Below are 13,333 nucleotides of genomic sequence, written 5' to 3' on the forward strand. Positions count from 1 at the left end.
GAGCAGCAGAGATTCTGCAGAAACATGCTTGGAGGGTTTTTTTTTTGTTTTTTGTTTTTGGCAGAGTGGGGAAGGTTTTGATTTGGGGGATTTTGGGGCTAGAAATAACGTTTGTTTGTTACAGCTCATTCTAATGGTAAAATCTTGGTGGATCTTTAGGAAGGTGACCAAGCTCTTAAAGTCGGTGCAGTTGAACAAAAGTGACTTAATTGAGATGCTCCGGAACAGCTGCTTTTAGAGCTAAGCTCCACGATTCAGATCAATGTCTCTAGTACTGTCCACCCAGCCGCATACCTGCCCCTGTTCATACCCGCAAGAGGGAGAATTCCACAGCTATTGAATAAAGTCACTTAAGTGTAATTGGTTTTAATCGTCATACAAAGCCACAAATACCTTGTATACGCCTTAGATTCTTTGATAAACAATACTTGAAACAGTCTGTCAGAGCGATGGCTAACTTATATGTGTGGATTTTAGGATGTTTCACTCAATGTTACAGTTATGTAACACTTCCCACTACATCAAGACAAATCTCTTGGGTCTCTCAACAGGGAAACACTTGTTTCAAAGTGTTTACTTTGGATGAAGTCCACCTCTGTAATTCAGTGTTGATCTATTTTCAGACAGTTTGTGAGTTTCTGACCGGAACACTGAAAATCTTTTTTGAGATGAACCTTTCAAGAGGAGGATGTGTCAGAGTAAACTTACGTCAGGGAACCATTTCGAAACCTGGCCGCTGGAAATCAATGTGACCTTTCCATGGTCAGACCTGTTGCCACCTTACCCCCTATTTTCCCTCCTTCATCAGTCCCCAAAGCAGTAGAGGCTGTGTTTCTTGGCCTGGGACTTAGTGGGTGCTCAGCAATTAGCTTTTGAAATAAAAATAATGCTTTATTTATGTGGAGGAGGGCTGGATTTAGGCTACCTGACGCCCACACTGAGAAGAACACCAGCCTGAGTGTCAGGTGTTTACACCTAAGACAATAGCGCTTTTGCAGCACTGTATTTCTTTTTCCGTTTTATCTCATTCAGTTACTGAATAGCTAATACATTCCTATAGTTCAGCATCACCGTGGCAAGTTCCTCTCCCATCCCCAACTACCCCCCACCCCACCCCGAAGTAAAAACTGCTGTTGGCTTAGTGTGGATCCTCTCAGTGTTTTTAATGCGTGTATAAGAATACACGCCAATATGTTCTTATATTTAATCCATTTTTTAAACATAAGAGGTAACCTTCTCTACAAATTGTTCTCTGCTGTGCTTTTTTCACATAACCGTGTATCTTGGGGGTCTTTGCTTGTCAGTGGATGGGAGCTTATCTGCTGGAGGAGGAGTTCCTAGCGGTGGCCCTGCGAGGGCAGGAGTTGTAAGGGGGCAGATGTTGCCACAGTGCCTCCCCCGGGGGCTCTGGAGTGCTGCTTTGTGGAGGGTGGGGCGGACAGAGGGGGACTGTGACCGACACACGTGGCTCAGCTTTAATACGTGTTATTTAAGAGACAGGGCAAGTTAACATTTTTAACTCATTAGTATTGTTTTTTCACTCATTTGTCCTGTTCATTCTCTTTCTCAGTCTGAAGTGCTGAGATTTTAGTGAAAACATATTGCCCAGACACAGAGTCATAGACTCAAAACCACCCCTTGTGTGTTGGAAGGCCTCAGGGAAATATGCAGGTATCCCGGGTAGAGACGGGGCCAAATGACCACGTGGCAACTACAGCTCCCCGCCCCCTGCCCCAGGATGGCAGCTGCCCCCCCCCCCCCCCACACCTGCCCAGGATGGCAACAACACCCTCCCCTATGGCAATTAAAACTCCACCCCAGGGTGGCAAGTCATCTCGCTCCACCCTTGGTCATGACTGCATCCACCAGGGTGCTACATTCAGGTGACTTTAATGGTATTTCTCAGGTCTCGATGGAAAGTGGGAAGGGAGACCGTGTCCATACAGGCAAAGGAGAATTCAGGGGAGGAAGAGGCAGTCCAGCCCCTCCCTGTCCCCCTGCTGCCCCCATTCATGATGGACAGGTTTAAATAATCATCTTATTGTTTTAAAAAATCATCTTTTTGCTGCACGTTATATTTTGCTTGTCTCCTCATCATGGGATCTTTACTGGAAAACTGCACTAAAGCAGGTTGGGGGGAGAGCTCGTCTCAACTAATAAGAATGTGGAACCCTAGAATTTTGTTAAGGAAATTCACCATTACTTTGAAATATGCCGAATACTCCAAATTAGGCTACAGGAGCCCAAGGAAAAGACTGAAGAGACTAACATGCAAATTGCCTGAAAGGTGGTTTTGGTGTTCAGGAAGCATCCTCCTGCTAGCTGACTTTCAGTCTCAATTCACTGGACAGCTTTTCCCACAATTAATGCAAAGGTGTACTTCAGCCGTGGCACTGAATTAGATATTAGTCGGTGTCTGAACAACTTACAGGCTGGGACTAGCCGGGCATTCCAACCTGAAGGGCCTGCCGTGGGTCCTTGCACATCTGGCAGTTATCTTGTTTTCAGTCTCTTACGTTCTGCACCCTCTGGCATCTAACCCAGGGAGACTCCCCAGCATTTTGTAACAAGGAGTTACTTCTGGGCCCCAGAGAAGGCACTTCCCTTTCCTTCAGGTGGAGATCTTGGAGCTCACTTTGTCTCCTCTTTATCATAGAGAAGACTGAGCCACCACTTTATTAAAATAGCTTAATTGTGTTATAATTTACTTCTGTAAAATTCACCCATCTGAAGTATACAATTCAGTGATTTTTAGTAAATTTGTAGAGCATGCAACCTTCACCCCAATCTAATTTTCATCACTCCCTCAGCCCTGGGCAATCTGCTCTGTTTTCTGTCTGAATGGATTTGCCTTTTCTGGACATTTCCTATAAGTGGAATCATACAATATGTAGCATTTTGCTTCTGGCTTCTTTCACTTAACAGAATGTTTTCGAGGTTCATCCAAGTTGTAGCATGCGTCAGGAGCTCATTTTATTGCTGAATAGTATTCCATTGTATGGATACATCACATTTTACTTATCCGTTAGTCCACTGGTGGCTATTTGGATTTTTTTCAGTTTGGGCAGTTATGAATAATGCACTTATGAACATTGCATATGTTCATATATGTGCATACATTTTCATTTCTCTTGGGTAGATTCCTAGGCGTGGAATTGCTGGGTCATACGGAAAAACCATAGATCTCTTTAAGAAATTTCCAAACTATTTTCCGAAGTGGTGGAACCATTTTACCTTCAGCAACAAATGAGGACTCCAGTTTCTCCACATGCTCGTCAACACTTGTTTTCATCTGCTTTGTTTCCATTAGAGCCGTCCACCTTTAAGGCTATCAAGGGAAAACATTACTTACATGAAAAGACCAAGGTTGCAGACAAGTTCTATGAATTGTTCATCAAATCTCACCAAATGCCCTTCACTTAATTGTTCTTATAGCCATTCAACAAATACTTCTTGAACATGTACCGTTAGCTGAACTCAGTGGTGAATAAGAACGGAAACACCATCCCTGCTTTCTCAGGAGGAAGGTTATTAAGCAAGAAATACTGTAATAACAGGCTAAGTCTTCCTCGGGTAGCAGCATTTGCTGTGCAGTGAGGTCCTGGGCAGAGCCCAGCTGTCTCAACTGACAAGGATCACACAAGCATCTTTAGCTTGGGTCCCAGTGTTTGCAACTAACAAAGGATAGAAATGGCTCCTCCATCATAGGCCTACTGGCAGGGTTGGTACCCACTGTCTTCTAGAGCTTGTGACTGCAGGTAGCTGGAGTCTTTCTTTGGAGGCTCTACCTCCATCTGGAGATCTCAACGTTTCCTGGACCTCAGAACAGCTTGGCAGGACCGTACCCTGGTACCCAAGACCCCCTGGACCTGCCTGTGAATGTGGGTGGGGAAAAGTACAGGTAGGGAAAAGTGCATGTTCATTTTCACTAACCTCTAACTGAAATGTAGCATTTCCTCTTATTACAAATGTAGGAAAAAACCCAACGGTGTGTTCAGCATACTCATGGCTGCTCACCAGTAAAAAGTGCTTCTTTTCACATCACACTGCAAATGCTGCATCACTACTCCAAGATGAGAGCCATTATGGGACCTGCTGCAAAATCTTGCTACCGAGTTAATAGAGAAACACACATATTACAATTTTTTTAATATTTGATCATTTCAATACAAATGTTTTCTTTGTAATTTGAGTGTTTTATTTTCTGCATTAAAACCCTACATTTGGAGAAGGGACCTAAGGGCAAAGGGGTCCATCCGTGGTTCAGAAAGATAAAGAGCCCATTTTCATGGCTGCTCTTCTGAGACCACCCACCATGTGCCCAGTCCCCTGCTCCTCCCAGGATGCAGTCCTTCCCTGAGCGGGAGGTGGAGGGATGCTGCCTGCAGACTGGGCCCCGGAACCCGGAGTGTCCCCCTGGTTGCACTCACTCACCGATGACACCCGCTTTTCCCATCTGTACCCCGGCTCCTCTATCTGCTTTGGTCTGGGAGAGATGGAGCGGCTGTGGAGGGGTGCTCCGCCACCATTTGCCTTCCTACTTTCTCATTCTGTTTCAAAAGTGCACATCAAGAAGACACGGCAACACAGAGAAGAAGGAACAATGTCTCCCTAGCCCAACAGAAGCATAAACTGGTTCTATGTTTTTTCAGAGTAAATATCAATATTGTTGCTTTTTCAAGTCCACAGGTGCTCAGGGACTCCTGCAACATAATAGCTGTCTCTCCATGCCCCCAACATCCCTAGAGGGGGCAGAGGAGACTTAGGTTCCTGGAGGCTCCATCTGCCAAGCTAGTGTCTTACCAGGGAGAGCAACCCACTTCTTTTCCTTTTTTCTTTCCGATAAATGTTCTTCAATTTTAATTATTATCCCATAAGGGTAAATTTCTAATTCCTTAGAATACTCTTTTCAGTATGGATTTCCTTAGCATAAGATAAACATCACATTTCTTCCTGTCAACTAAAAAAAAAGAAGCACAGCATGAGAGTTATGACTTAAGTTTTATCTGGGGCAAAATGAAGACTATAGCCTGGGAGACAGCATCTCAGCCCTGAGAAACTGCTCCAAAGAGGCGGGGGGTAGGTCAGTGTCGTCTATGATCTTAGTGAAGTGTGGGGGTGGACGTACGTGCAGCAAAGCACACATTTTGGAAGAGGCCTTCTGCTGGTCAGGAGGAGCAGATGTCACCAGGAGTGATTTTAGTGCTTTTCTAGATACGAGGAGATTCAAAACCTGGGCTCATAAAATCTTCTCCTGAAAACATCTAACTAGCTAAAGACCTGTTCTGCCAGTTTTTCCCAGAGCACAGAGTGTCTCATTCCTGATCTCCACCCTGCACCCCTTTCAGGGAGTGTTGAAGTTCAGCAACTACAGTGGCTCATGATTTAATCCTTGTTGAGGTAAACAACAAGTGCCAGTTTGTAGCTGGCATTCCCTACAAAATAAAATCTACTATTGTTCGCTTTATGAGGTACAGTGATCTGATAAGAGATGGGCTGATTATGTAGGTACTATAAATATGCGTATTCATTGCACAGGATGTTTTCATAATAAATTTTATTAACTTGATTATACCTTGGGGGTATTTTTTGCTAAAATAACCTAGCATAAAAACCTGATTTGTACAAGAAAACTAGAGTCCTTATTAGAGAAGTTCTACTTTTGCTGTACTGCAGTTAACACAGTTATTTAGAATAGCAATTATGGACTTAATTGTGGGCAGAATGCTCTGTTCCAAATGCAAACATGCAATGTTACTGATTGGGCCACAGAAATCACAAAGAGACACTTACTCTCCAAACTGATCCAAGGCGAGGTCATTAGATTAATTTGTTGACAAATGCAGATGGAAGCCTGCTATGCGCCTGCTGCAGGGATCACAGCAGAGAACCAGGTAGATAAACCCAGCAACAAAGTACATTCTCTAATGTCTGCGATGTTTAGTTCTCTGGCAAAAACACAGCAAGGCGAAGGGAGATTCTCCAGCAGGAGTGGGTAGTTTACGAGATCCGGTCTTTACTCACTGAATGTGCCTCTAAAAAATAGTCTTGTAAAAATACTCTTGTGAAAATACAAGAATCATCTATGTCTTCAAAGTTCCTTTTCTTATAGCCAGTGATGGTTTTTTCACCCTCTTTAACAAGAAAGAAGACCATGCAGGTATAGCAACATAGGCAGTCAGTCCCCTTATGCAAGAGACAATAACAGAAAATGGAGAAATCCACACTCACTATTAAAAAATTGCATCCCTGTGAATAGTGTGAATTTCCAGTTCACAAGGTTAGGACCTCAGGATCATGAAGAGTGAGAGATAGAAACTGGTGGTGAGTCATTTGATTTTTATGGGGACAAGAAGCCCACATGATTAGATGTGCAAGAACGTTATGTCCTTCAAGCAGAGCTCTGAGCCCCTCAGGGTAGCGGAGCTGGGAGCAGGTTCCAGCCTGGGGGTGTCTTCAGCCTCTCTCAGTCCTCGGCCCCCAAACAGAAGTGGTGCAACTCTGACAAATGCCACTAGAGGCCACTAGAGAATGAATTCTAATTAATTAGTCCATTGAGATCCTTACATAGCTCTCTCTTTGCCTAAAGATAATTTTAGTTCACAGTCAGAAAAAAGGGCAGGACAGCTGTTTGGTGCACCAGTTTGGGGGGGGGGGGTGGCATAAAATCTAAATCTAAATCAATGGAGAAAAGTGTGCCCCAGGTGCCCTTAGTACCCACCTGCGAAGGCAGGATCTCAGGAGGTCAAGTCCCAGGGCAGAGATTTTCTCCTCTATTTTGCTCACTGCTGTGTCCCCAGCTACATTGGGGGGGGGGGGGTTGGGTGACTTTTAGGCTTTGCTGGGTAAGATCACTAGATTCAGAGCTAGAACGGAATCACCGTAGACAGTGGAATGAAGATGAGGCCATTTCCGCTGCGAAGCCCAGCGTGGCCCGCAGTAAGGTGTTTAAAGATTTCTCTTCCCATCAAGTGTCAGGACAGACTGAAGTGAGGACCCAGAGCGTTAATCTCATTTCTAACCTTTGCTAAAAATTCACTTAAGGATGTGTTCCAGCAAACAGGGAGAGGAAATCAAGAGAAAGGACAATGTGGGATCCAGGAAAGCAGCAAGAAGGCCTCTTAAAATTCCTTTCCCAAATTTCATAATTCAAGGTATCTGCTGTCTCCCTCACAACTATCCCTCCCTCCCCTCCTTATTCTCCCCATCAGCTGTGAGTCCCTAAGATGGCCTGATACCACATGTGCACTTGTGCACACTCACACACACGTGTGCGTGCATCTCCAGTCACCCCCAGGAACGCCATTCTTTGCCTGGTGACTGATTTTCTTTCTAAAATTCCTAATGGCAAACTTCTAGTGAGATTGTCCAACTCTAGATGTTTTTAGTACTAAGCTTTCTCTAAATGCAATTCTAAATGATGCAGAGAACCCTCTTGTGCACAAAATTGTGACTGGCCGCTGTGCGTGGCGGAGAGAAGCACTAGTAAGTGGCTGCCTTGCCACCCCCCACAGGGCTCTGGTTGAGCCACACGATCTGTCTGCCCTCCCCCTTTTCTCTGGGTCCACTTTCCTTTGCCTCTCCAGTCTGGTCTATTCTGATACCCTCCTGCTTTCCTCTACTGTCTTCTCACAATACCTATGCCTGCAGATGGAACCTGGGGGAACAAGGTTACACGTTTCACCAGAAACCCCTCTCTTCTTGACTCGAAGCACTGTCAAGTAATAAAGCTGTCACTCACAAGACTCTGTGGCCAGAGGTCTTGGTCAAGGTCTGCGTGAATTCAAATGCACACACATTGTTGAAACAAACCTAGGACAAATACCATGAAATTAAAGTGTTGAGATTTTCAAGGGAAACTCCTTCCTACACCAAGGGAAAATCTCTATATTAGTCTTCACTCTGATTGAAAAGTAGGATGCCTGTATTGACATAGGACATGGCATGTGCGTTGAATGCTGGCGTTCCTGCAGAAGTTAGCCCCTCAGTGACTTATGTGGCTAAAAGGCAGACGGACGTCCAAACACAGCCAGGAGTATCCACTGTGCTCCTCGGGCAGTGATCCTCAGCCCACTCAGCCCTCCCACCCCACTCCAGGAAGGTGATGTGATTCACCGGAGGTCAAAAACATTGATTAAGAACACAGAGAAAGGCAGGGCAAGAATAAAGATGTAGAGAACAGACTCGAGGACATGGGGAGAGGGGGCGAAGGGGAAGCTGGGACGAAGTGAGGGAGTAGCATTGACATATATACGCTACCAACTGTAAAATAGATAGCTAGTGGGAAGATGCTGCATAACACAAGGAGATCAACTCAATGATGGGTGATGCCTTCGAGGGGTGGGATAGAGAGGGTGGGAGGGAGGCTCAAGAGGGAGGGGATATGGGGATATATGTATAAATGCAGCAGATTCACTTTGTTGTACAGCAGAAACTGGCACAACAGTGTAAAGCAATTATACTCCAATAAAGAGCTAAAAGAAAACACAGAGAAAAAAAGACGGGGGTCACTGTGAATGTGAAATACAGTGGGATTTAGTCAAAACAACTCAAAGAGAAAACGGGGGGGCCCATGAAAGAGGCAGGGAAGCCATGGATGTGTACCCACCAGGCATGGCAGATAAATACACAGAGCAAGAAGTCCCAGGAACAAACAGCCCTTGTGGGAGCAGTAGATGCATCTTCTAGAAACAGAAAGAACAAGTCAAAAACATAAGCAAACACTGGACCATGTTAGTAGCACAATCCTAAGCTTGAGCAAATAGATTTGAAAACCTTGCTCCCTACGCAATCTTAGGGCACATTTCAATAATCAATCCATGTACTTGACAACAAAGTCCATCTTAATAAAATTCCCAAAGGAGAGATGTCACAGACTCTATCCTCTGACCATCTGAGCACAGCCCCAGAAAACTAAAGATGGCCATCATATTCTGACATCAAAGGCATTGAGAACTGACGTCATTTCTCACCTGGTGAGAAAATCAGACTCACTGAGGCGTGGAATCCCCCTGTCCACGGGTAATCATTCTGCCACTGTGTCCTGTGGGTGGACTGTCCACGTGTGGACTGTCTGCCTCTCCTGCCGGCACCACCATGTCACTGTTTATTGGCATTTCCACAACAAAGGAGGAGTGAAGTTCTGAAACAACCATGCCCACAAAAGCCTGGGTTTTTTCTTTCCTTTGTCAGAAGCAAGTTTGCAGCTACTGATGCCCACTGTCCCCCCAGCCCCCGTTTTAGTGACTGTAAGATGCTGTAAACGAGCAACAGCAGCGGGTGGGGCGGTTCCCAGGACACTCAAGAAAGCTTTTTGCTTCTTTCTGTCTCTATCACAGAGACAACTGGTTAGGTGATAGGGAGAAGGGTGACCCAGGAGAACCTTAAATACAGGCCTGGGTTTAAGAACATCAGAGGCCAAGAAGCCACACAGTCTCCTCCCCTCCCTTTCTTGCACAAACACTGGATCCTAAGGAAGGACTACTCTCAGGAGTGAGGGGACAGGTGAAGTAAACATCGCCCTAGGAAACGTAAGTATCACCTGTCTCTTTTTTTCGTACAAAATTTAATGGGTATATTTTTAGCGCTGGATAGTTTGTTCAGCCCATTTGATAAAATGGCTCACAGAACATCACACTTTTTTTTTTCTCTCTCATGGAAAAATTAAATTATACTTGGGTTAAATCAGACCTTTCTTTAAGATTTTTAAAATTTATTTTTCTTCTTTCTACCCTGCACCCTGCTTCCCAGCCCCCCAACCAGGTATGAATCTGGACCTGGACCAAAGAGTCAAGGTATCGACGTCATTTTTACTAGGAAACTGATGAAATTGGGGTGGGGAAGAGAGATAGGAAAAGAGTGAGACAGGATGAGCTTCTGAGGAAAAACTGTTGTTATCTCACCTCCCTCTCATCAGAATCTGCACAGGGAGGCCGTCCTGTCCCACTTTGCAACTGGGGAAGTTGAGGCCCCGGGGGCTGAGACAAGCCAAAGCGCAGGGTGGTACAGGCAGGTGTTTGAACCAGGACCGGGACGCGTGCCTGGGGAGTGGGAAAAGGAGTGTGTGGCAGCCAAGCCAGGGTTCAACCCCTGCAGGGGCATCCGAGGGCCTGGGATCCCCACTGGAGACATTTCCAGCCAGAGGTGCAAGCAGGGCTTGGGGCCATGGGGGAGGAGGGGCCTGTGAAATGTTGTTGGGGCCGGGGACCACGCGGGGGGCGCGGGACTCCTCTCGGGGGCAGCACCCCGCCCCCATTCCGCGCCGCAGCACCTGTCTATGCGCTGGCCCGAGGGACACTTGGCGGAAGGACTCCCGGGGCTCCAGGACAGATCACAGTGGCCCCCAGGCTGTGTGTGTGGGGGGGTGGTCTGCGCAGGACGGGTCCTCAGGGAATGAGCCACACTCCGGGGTCCTTGGCCACAGAGATTTTGGCCAATTTATTTTCGATCCGTCAATTACTTTAACTGGAAACCCATACAGGCCAATCATGGACACGCAATGATCTCTGCCTCAACCATCAGGTGACTGCAACTGCAGGGGAGACTCCGAGCCCCGTCCACCCCAGATTCATGGGCAAGACAGGTGAGTGTGGGGGTTGTAACTGCTCTCTTGGGTGGGCTGTTGGACAGCAGGTGAGAACTAGAATAACCCAGCGAGACGTTTGGCTTTGGCAAGGATGGAGGTGCTATTGACTGAGCTGGGACGTCAGTGAACTGGGGTTTGAGTTGCCCTGTTCCACCCTAGGCACCGAGGGCCCTCTCCCACGAGTCCTTCCCTGTTCGTGATCCTCAGGACCCTCTGTGTGGGGTCTGCCCAGCTGCAGAGCCACACCAGGTGCCCCTGGGCTCCTGCTGTGGAACTTCCCTGTCGCTGCAGTGGTAACCACAGCTATGCAGCCCCTATGAGCAGGGACGTTAGCACACACTGGGAGGAGACAGCGACTGGGGGAGACTGGTGCCGGCGGACCCATCTGTTTGCTTTCTCCCCTGCAGACAGGTTCTCCTGAGGTCCTAGAGACATCTCCTGTGACTCACCTGCAGATGGTCCCAACCAATTGTGGGTGGAGCCAGCAGTGCCAGCTCAGTCACTTGCTACCGCATACGTGCTCTCCCTTCACCCCTGTCTCTACAGTTGCCTCCTGCTCTGTTTCCTCGGGACCCCAGTGTACACAGATGCCTGTTGGATATTCAGCTGGAGGTGTTGACCAAGGCAGTTAGACATTCAAGCTTGGAGTTCAGGGGAGGAGTCTGGGCCAGCAGCACACAGATGGCACCCCAAGCCATGACACTGGAGATGTCACCAAGGGAGTGAGTGTAGATTAAAAATGGAAGAGACTGAGATGAGCGCTGGTGCACTCCATTGGTTAAGGGTCCCAGAGAGGAGGAGGGAGAGTGTCATGAAAGTGGGAGAAGGACTGAAAGGATGACGGTACCAAATCTGCTGCTGAAGACCACCGGGCCTCTCCCTGTGTGCAGCCCGTGAGGCTGCCACCAGAGGAGGTCTCCATGGACGTGTGGCTGGAGAGGCAGAGGGTTCAAGAGCCAACTGGAAGAAATGAAGGAGTGTGGGTGATCAATCCTTTAAAAAGTCTCACTGTCCATGGAGACAGGTTGTATGCTATTCTGATTCTCTGTTTAATAATCTATTTTTCCTTTCTGTATGCTTCTAAGATTTTTTCCCTTGCTTTTCTAATTCACCGGTTTCCTCAGGCTGTAGCTACAAGTATTGATTTGCCACAGCTACCAGTGCAAAGTGTGATAAGCAGGGCTGGTTCTTCAACAATAATTCATTTCCTCGTGCTTTTGGAGGCTGGAAGTCTGAGACAAGGTGATAGCAGGGTTGGTTCCTTCTGAGGGACGTGAGGGAAGGAGCTGCTCCAGGTTGCCCTCCTTGGTGGGTAGGTGGCCCTCTTTTGCCTCTGTCTTCACATCATCTTCCCTCTATTCGTGTCTGTGTCTGTGTCCAAATTTTCCCTTTTTTGTGAGGACAGCTGTCATATTGGCCCACCCTCCTCCTCTCTGACCTCATATTAACTAATTACGTCTGCAACAACCCTATTTTCTTTTTGTAAAAAATAAGTTGATCTATTTTCTTTCTTTTTTTATATTAATTAATTTGTTTTTTTAATTTATTGGCTGCGTTGAGTCTTTGTTGCTGCATGCGGGCTTTCTCTAGTTGCAGCAAGTGGGGGCTACTCTTCATTGTGGTGCACGGGCTTCTTATTGCCGTGGCTTCTCTTGTTGCGGAGCACGGACTCTAGGAATGTGAGCTTCAGTAGCTGCAGTGCGTGGGCTCAGTAGTTGTGGCTCTCAGGCTCTAGAGCGCAGGGTCAGTAGTTGCAGCACACGGGCTTAGCTGCTCCGAGGCATGTGGGATCTTCCCAGACCAGGGATTGAACCCATGTCCCCTGCGTTGGCAGGTGCGTTCTTAACCACTATGCTAGCAGGGAAGCCCTGCAACAACCCTATTTTCAAATAAGGTCACACGCTGAGGTCCTCAGAGTTAGGACTTTAACATATAAATTTGTGGGAGACACAATTCAACCCACAATGCTGAGCATGTGTCCTTTAAAAAATATGAGTGTTCATATTGCTTAGGATGAATCAGCCCTGCCAGTAGCTGATCTGATTCTTCATTCAGATCAGAGAATTTTTTCCTGTTTACTTAAATACCTCTTCTCTCTGTTTCCTTTCTCTTCTCAAATTACTTCTTCTTGTCACACGTTCCATCTCCTTGAGTCCATCCTCCAAGTCACTTATCTTTCTCCTGATGATTTCCCTCTTTGTATTTTCACTGTATGTTCTGAGATAGTCGTTCTACTTAGTCTTTTATAGAAGATCCGAACAAATACATGAACATTCATGTACCAAATTTTGAAAATCATGTCTTTACAAAGCATTCATTTTATGCTTTTGGTGAAGCTCCTTGAGAATTCTTACCAGTGTGTGGATAATGTTCTCATCCGACTCTTCCCGTTCCGCCTGCCCCAGTGGGAGGCACCAGTTTCACATGTTTTCCATCTTTGGCTTCCACCGCCTGGTGGCTGAGACCTCGGCGGGGAGTATCTCCTTTCTTACCTCTCCTACCTCTCTTGACATCATCTCATCAACCATCAGGAAAAGCTGCAAGAGACTCTTAAGCAACAACAAGCCTGTGTGTGGTGGAAGACAAAAATGTTTCTGGTCTCACTGGGTGGCAGTCAACCAACTGGCAGGCACAGGGACAACCACTGAGCTTTCCTGTCTTCCCAGGGGGAGGAGCAGCCCTGTTCCCACAACAGAGACAGGATCAATTTCAGCTCTCCAGGTGACTTCCTGCTCAGCTGGATGGGCA

The sequence above is a fragment of the Hippopotamus amphibius genome, chromosome 2 (genome assembly GCF_030028045.1).
Source record: "Hippopotamus amphibius kiboko isolate mHipAmp2 chromosome 2, mHipAmp2.hap2, whole genome shotgun sequence".
In the NCBI taxonomy this organism is placed as follows: domain Eukaryota; kingdom Metazoa; phylum Chordata; class Mammalia; order Artiodactyla; family Hippopotamidae; genus Hippopotamus; species Hippopotamus amphibius.